Below are 6,853 nucleotides of genomic sequence, written 5' to 3' on the forward strand. Positions count from 1 at the left end.
TCTACAAAATATGAGAAAATACATGTGTAAACGATAATAGTTGAATCAGGTTTGTTTGCACTTTATTACATATAAACCACTATGAGCCTGGAGTGAAAAAGGAAACACTTTGAGTGCAACACGAAATGCAGTGTCTTTAGCAAAGACAAAATGAAACACAATGCATGATAAAAGTCTGACATACGCATATAATGGGATACTTCAATGCAATATTAAGAGAGAAATAGCATTGTGAGTTATATGAAAAGAGATCACTTTTAAAACGTTATGGGGGAAATATATCTCTTGTTAAATGCAGTGAGAAAATCATATATTAGATTATATATGGAGAAAAATGCATTGAAATGAATGCGCACAAAAATGCTATCTAAAAATACATTTGCAAAAATTCAATATTTAAGACAAGAATTATATAATGTGCACTAACGATCGATCGGGGACAGCCCACTTGTGCCTCACGAAGACAGTAGGGCAAATCCAACGAGTGGACAGTTGTCAGATGTTTTATAGTGATTTAATGCAGAACAGTTAGACCACAAGTTCATATTTTGACATCTCATATACGTCAATGGTACGTCAATGATACACAAATTCTGTCTCCATTTAGACATTGTTTATCGAAATCGTTTAGTATCATTTCTCAGAATCCTTAAAAAAGCAGAACAAATTAGAAGATTTTACAGGTGTTATTGGCACGCAGCTGTCATAAGTTTCGATAAGGCAAGCTGGCGAAAATAATTATGATAATTTGAGAAATTGTGAAGATGTGAAAGCGGCCTGTTGCCCCACGTTTTCCTCTTGCGCTATTAAGTTCCTATGTTCGTGTTGTTTCTGTGGGTAAGCGCAGGACATGAAAGGGGATTTTTGGCCTGTTGTTGACCAAGTTTAACAGAGTCTGTTGGTACAAAGAGGGAGCGGGGGCATGGGGGGAGTTGCACCTCGCTAAGGAGATGTCTTGTGAGAGAAACACTTTGGGACCTAGCAAGAAGAAGAACAGCTGGGACAGTTTGGTCAACTTAACAGACTGGCAGGTGGGGCATATACGGGGGTCTCATGTTTCTGAGGTGGCAAGGTGAGCCTATTGTGTTCTATTTGGTGCTTCGGGACTCTACTTCAACATTAAGGGGTCGATTAGGATCGTGGATTTTCCGCATCCCCCGGGCCGGCGGAAGCCACCGCCGGCCCGCAGGATGCGGAAAATCCGCTGCGCACCCACCAAAGACCCACCGCCACATTAGGATGGCTGGTGGGTCTTGGTTTCAGTCCGCTGCATTTCCGCCACGGTCGGCTTACAACCGTGGCGGTAAAGCTCTAATATGGTGGCGGTGTCTCTCAGACACCGCCAGACATATTAGGATGGCTTCCCAGACATGCTTTTCCGCGGCGGGTTCTCCGCCGTGGAAAAGCATACAGATCTTCACTTCAGGGGCCCATTGGGGGCCCCCTGGGTGAAGGGAGGTGGGGGGTGCACATGGGGGGTACCTATGGTACCCCCCTGCATTTACATGCAGAAAGCAGCAGGCACCGCGCAGTGCCTGCCGCTTTCTGCATGTAAATGCAATGCATGCGTTTTTAACATTGCGGCGGATGCAGCTTGAAGCCGCACCCGCCGCAATGTTAAAAATAGAGGATGTGACCGCCAGGGTGGCAGTCACATCCTAATTGCACAGGAGGGAATGCCGCAGCACATGCGGACGTTCCCTCCTACTCAGGGCTCGCGGACGGACGCAAGTCCGTTCGCGATCGTAATGTGCCCCTATGTGTGTAGAAATTCTGCACGTGACAATGTAAAACATTAAAATATCCCACCAGATGTAATAACACAATCACCACCTCTAACATGACATTTACTTTTACTTTCAAGGGAAATAGTAATGATCAAATGCATGCACCGCTTTGCTTAATTCAGTATGTACGAATCTCTTGATTGTTTTTTGGGGTCCCTCACTGGTATATCGCATTTAACCCGAGGCCTGAACTAGGCTAAAGCCTGACCGACCTCACATCTTGATTTCCCAAGATCTGTGGATAGGGAAAAGGGACCACATCAATGTATTGGGCAGATCCACAGGTGCCTGCGATCTTAAATTAAAATAGTGAGGAAAATATCGCTAAGGTTTATCGAGGTATTTAAGTCTGTCACCAGGAGACAGATGAGCTGCAGATAACACTTTGGCCCAGATTTACAAAGGTTTAGCGTTGGGTTAGTGTTACTTTTTTAACACACAACCAACGCTAAATCTGTTTGGGGATTAACAAACCAAAGCCAAGTGTTGCTTTGCATTACCGTGTGTCAAGAGGGTGTTACATGGGTGTTACATAGACATTACCATGCAACAACCTATGCTTTTTGATGCAAACCCTATCTACTAACTTTAGTAGACATGGTTTAGTGCCAAAAATTAAGGCAGCAGAAAAGCAGGTATTAAAAGGGGAAATGTTTTCATTTCTCCTTGCTTTTCCATCTTTGCATGTTTGCTGCACTGTACAGCACACATACAAAGTAAGAAAAGGGTTTACAATAGTCTAGCAATTGGATTTTGTACAGGAAGAGTACCCTTCCTGTACAAAACCTATAGTAGACTCAGGCACACACCCTAGCACTATTGCACTAAGGAGTGTGCCTGGCGCATGGCAGCAAAAATCAGTGCCATTGCGAGGAAGAGGAGAGTAAACAAAACAAAACAAAACAAATACCATATCTCTGTAAATATGGTGCTCTCCTGCTCTGAAATGCAGCACAGTCTCTTTGGGTACTGTGCTGCCTACATGACCCTTTGTGAATCTGAGACTTTATGTCATATGCTATTCCAGTCTATAATAAACAATGCTATTTTCCTGCTTTTATCCAATGGGTTACAATAGAAGATCTATGTTGCTAACATTAACAGACAGGTTATTTAAGCTTTGTTTTTTTTCCACCTGGTGAATAGTAAAAATAGTGATAGTTCAGTGGTCTTCTGCTCCTGAAGAAAGACTGCAGATGTTCATTATAGGAGTCACTGAAACATGTTGGCTGACTTAAGATAGTGAGGAAGGTATTGGAATAAGCACCACTTAACCCCCATTTTATTTGTGGGATGGGGTGGTTTTCATGGGGAGAAGCACAAAATGGAGATGGAGAGAGTAACACTGCTTGTGGGATTTGCCAGGAGAAGCCCACCAGGTATCAAGCAACACAGAGCACCAGGGCCAGGATGTTCTGCATGGAAAGAGCATACTAGGGAGGGTGCAATATGGCGTATGGAGTGTTTTGCAGGGAGAGATACACACGTGGAAGAGAGCAACATTGGGCATGAGGAGTACTTGAAAGAATGAGCAACATGTAGCACTGGGGCATGTGGTTTAGAAGGAAGAAAAGCACAGATGAAAACACATGCACTTCCATGCGGTGTCTAACCACAAAGTAAAATGGAGTCCCCTAAAAGTGAGCAATAGAAGGATAGAAGGCAGCCAAGCAAATGCATGAAAGCAGTAACGCTATAGGGAAGGGAAAAACACAAGATGGAGAAGAAGGGGTCAGGAAAGCCACTGGGTTAGATGCAAGCAAATAGCAGTGGACATAAAAACAATCAATCGCAAGCAATGGGAAAGCTTTAAGCCCACTGTAAGTTGTTAGTAAGCACACAATAGGTTTCACGTAAATAGACAATGTGTGCTGCCAATGTGTGCTGCCTCTTAGCAAGACATAATGAGGTGAGCACCCATGCCTCAAAGTTGTTTCTATGACGACCCCCACATACAGTAACAATAATTGCACTCATTCTTTTCAATGTTCTGAAAATTAAACGAAAAGAAGGCTATCTAATTCTCACGCTCATGATGATTTGGACACAAACACTCAATTAACCCCTTTGCTGCGGCGGCTATTCCGCCGCAGCGCTAAGGGAGCGGGCGGCCGCACGGCGGGTCCATGCTGGTGACGGAACCGCTCCGTCACCAGCCGCGGTTGAGCTGTGCTGATGATGGAGCGGTTCCGTCATGGCCCCGCCCGCTCAATAGAACGCCCAGCGCAGGCGCGGAATCCGCGCCGCGCAGGCGCGTCGGGGGAACCGCTCCGTCATCAGCACAGCGCCAACGCGGCTGATGACGGAGCATTTCCGTCATCAGCACGGAAAAGGTTAAAGGCCAAAAACTCAAACGTAACTTTGTAATGCATGAGAATTATGGTCTAGTCAACCTTCTTACTATATACTGTTTAGCTACATAAAACACAGGGGCCACATGTACGTAGCTTTGGATTTGCAATTTCCTATTAGCGAATTCTTGCGATTTGCTATTATGAATTCACAAACAACTATGTACTGCAGTGGGGAAGATTTACAAGCCCCTTGCGCCTCTTTTACGCCGTCGGTGCGTCACTTTTGTGAAGCAGCGGCTGCGCAAAAGATGCGCCATGGTGCGGGGAATTTACAGCGTGACGCATCTGGGAGATGCGTCACGTTGTAAAGCCCTGCGCCATAAGGAGGCATTCCGGCGCAGGGGGGGGGGCGTTCCTGCGCAGGAACGCCTCCCTGCGCAGGAACGCCTCCTAAAAGTGGCTGAGTGAAATCTACAAGATTTCACCTAATCACTTTTAGGCCATTGCTGCGTCAAAACCCTGAGCCTGCTTGAAGCAGGCGGAAGGCTTGACGAAGCATTGGAAAAATATATCCCCCAGAACATTGCTGGAGCTGTGTCGCGCTTGCAATGCAACTCCAGCAATGCGCCGCCTTTACGGCACAGATGCGTGACGCATCTGTGCCGTTTTTGCCCCATGGCGCGCTGCATTGTAAATGCGGCGCATCATGGGTGGCAGAGCTGCGGCGCACAATTACTGGCGCATCCCTGCTAATTTGCAGGGATGCGCCAGTAATTGTAAATCTGCCCCAGTGTGTTTAACACTGCCTGCAATTCCCAGTGGATCTCAAAGGACCTGCTTCATTAATAGTCATGAGATAGTTCCTAATTTGCGACCCAAAAAAGCACAGGGATGGCGGCCTGCTGGGGACAGCATACCACCATATCTGTGTTTGCTTTTAAATAAGCTAATTTCCCTTAAAGAAAAATGGGATGCGTTTCAAAAATAACAATTTTAAAGTATTCTTTTAATTTCTTAAGAGTAGGCAGTGGTCCGTGGGACCACTGCTTTCTCGCAAAAAAAAACGTTTTCATATGAATTCACAGAGGGGAAAGGGTCCCTTGGTACCCCTTCCTGTTTGCGAATGTGTTAGCACCATATTGAAATTGGTGTTGAAAAGCAAATGTTTTGCGTCCACATTTTGGTCACAAAATATTTGTATATTTCACTGTGAGTTGCTATTAGGAAGGGATGCCCTTAACATGCCACTTCCTAATACGGAATCACTAACCCATTTTGCGATTCAGCAATAGGTTACCGAATCACAAAATAGGGGCTTGTAAATAGGAGAAAGCTTTTTTTGGTCACAAACGGCTCAGTTTAGTGAATCGGGCCAATTGTGAGGGAAAAATAACTACGTCCAAGTGGTCCAAGGTGTGCAATCTTTGAACTTACTTGGCCCAAATCCAATTGAAAACGTAATCGCAAGTGCCATCATGCTTAATCGAGAGACCCAGTTCAGGGTGGTATATACATGAAATCCTGTGCTTTTGAAAAACATAGGTTTTTTTGTTGCATTATTTCCTTAGACTGTATTGAGGTTTCCCGTATTCTGAACGTAATAAACATTTGCAAGAAACCTTAAGCTTGTAGTGCTGATCAAGTCAATGTTAGGGGCATGAAATCAAGTTACTGCAACAGTCAGATTGATGGAGTCTCGCCTGCACCTCTAGACGGTGAGTAGTGGTCTGCCATTGGAGTCACCGGAGACTAGTGTGACAGAAGCACTCACCATAGGCAGTGAAAGGTTTGATTTTGCGATGATGATGCAACTGTTGTGGGACACTAGTAATATTCTGAATCCTGCTAATTCAATTCCAGTGACTGATATCGACATCACAGCACAACTGGCAAGCAGCAGGACTCTTCCTCCAGCTTTCTCAGCACAGCCCTTGATGACCAATGTGGAAACTGACTTCTCCACACCAAGCCCAATGGAGGGCAAAATGACTGCAGAATCATGCTGTGAGCCCATGGAGCTAAATGTCACTGATGCATAGCAGTAAAGAACATACGGTTGGCCAGGCAGGTGCTGAATGATGACTAGACCAAGGTCAACCAAAGTTCTCATCCGCAAGTTGTCCCTAGAATGGAAGCGGTCAATGCATGAATATTGGAGTTCACAATTGAGTTCAGCGTTAGGTTCCTTGGTTTCTTCAGGGTTCTCTAATGGAATAAGGCCCTCATGGGTTTCTTTGTGCAGGTTGTTTCATTTTGGTGGATGAGATGGGAGGAACAGAATACTAAAAGGCTGAGTAGGGGTTGCTACAATAGCCCATCCAAACATACTCCCAGCCTTCCTTTACATCACATTAGAAATAATTTCAATGCATACGTGTAATATATCATTCTTCGTAATGCCAGTCTTACGATGTGACCCCAGCATGCCTCGTTGACGAGGACCCACCGACTCACAGATATACAGCATGACCTGCTTTAGATGAAAATGGCATACCCTACAATGACAAGGCAAGCAATAGCCATATGTTTGGTGCAAACAAAATTGCAAGCAGGCTTCCCCCAACAAGCACCACTTTGATGGTATGCACTGTGATTCTACTAGCAGGAAGATTAGTGATGATTGGCACCCAAACCCGCATACTGAGAATGGCAATTACAAAAGCACAGTTTACGATATCTTGTAGGAACCTCCGGAGGGGGACGTTTATCTGAGCCTGGTACAGGATTTCTCCAATGACTATATACCAGGCTGCCAAGGAATACCCAAAGAGT

At 45.1% G+C, this 6,853-nt stretch overlaps 1 pseudogene; it reads right to left on the minus strand.

Annotated features, from left to right (window-relative positions):
- Positions 1-5,474: 5,474 nt before the first annotated feature.
- LOC144768986 (solute carrier family 2, facilitated glucose transporter member 10-like) lies at positions 5,475-6,604 on the minus strand (annotated as a pseudogene).
- Positions 6,605-6,853: the final 249 nt, after the last annotated feature.

This window comes from Lissotriton helveticus, chromosome 7 (assembly GCF_964261635.1).
Source record: "Lissotriton helveticus chromosome 7, aLisHel1.1, whole genome shotgun sequence".
Lineage (NCBI taxonomy): Eukaryota > Metazoa > Chordata > Amphibia > Caudata > Salamandridae > Lissotriton > Lissotriton helveticus.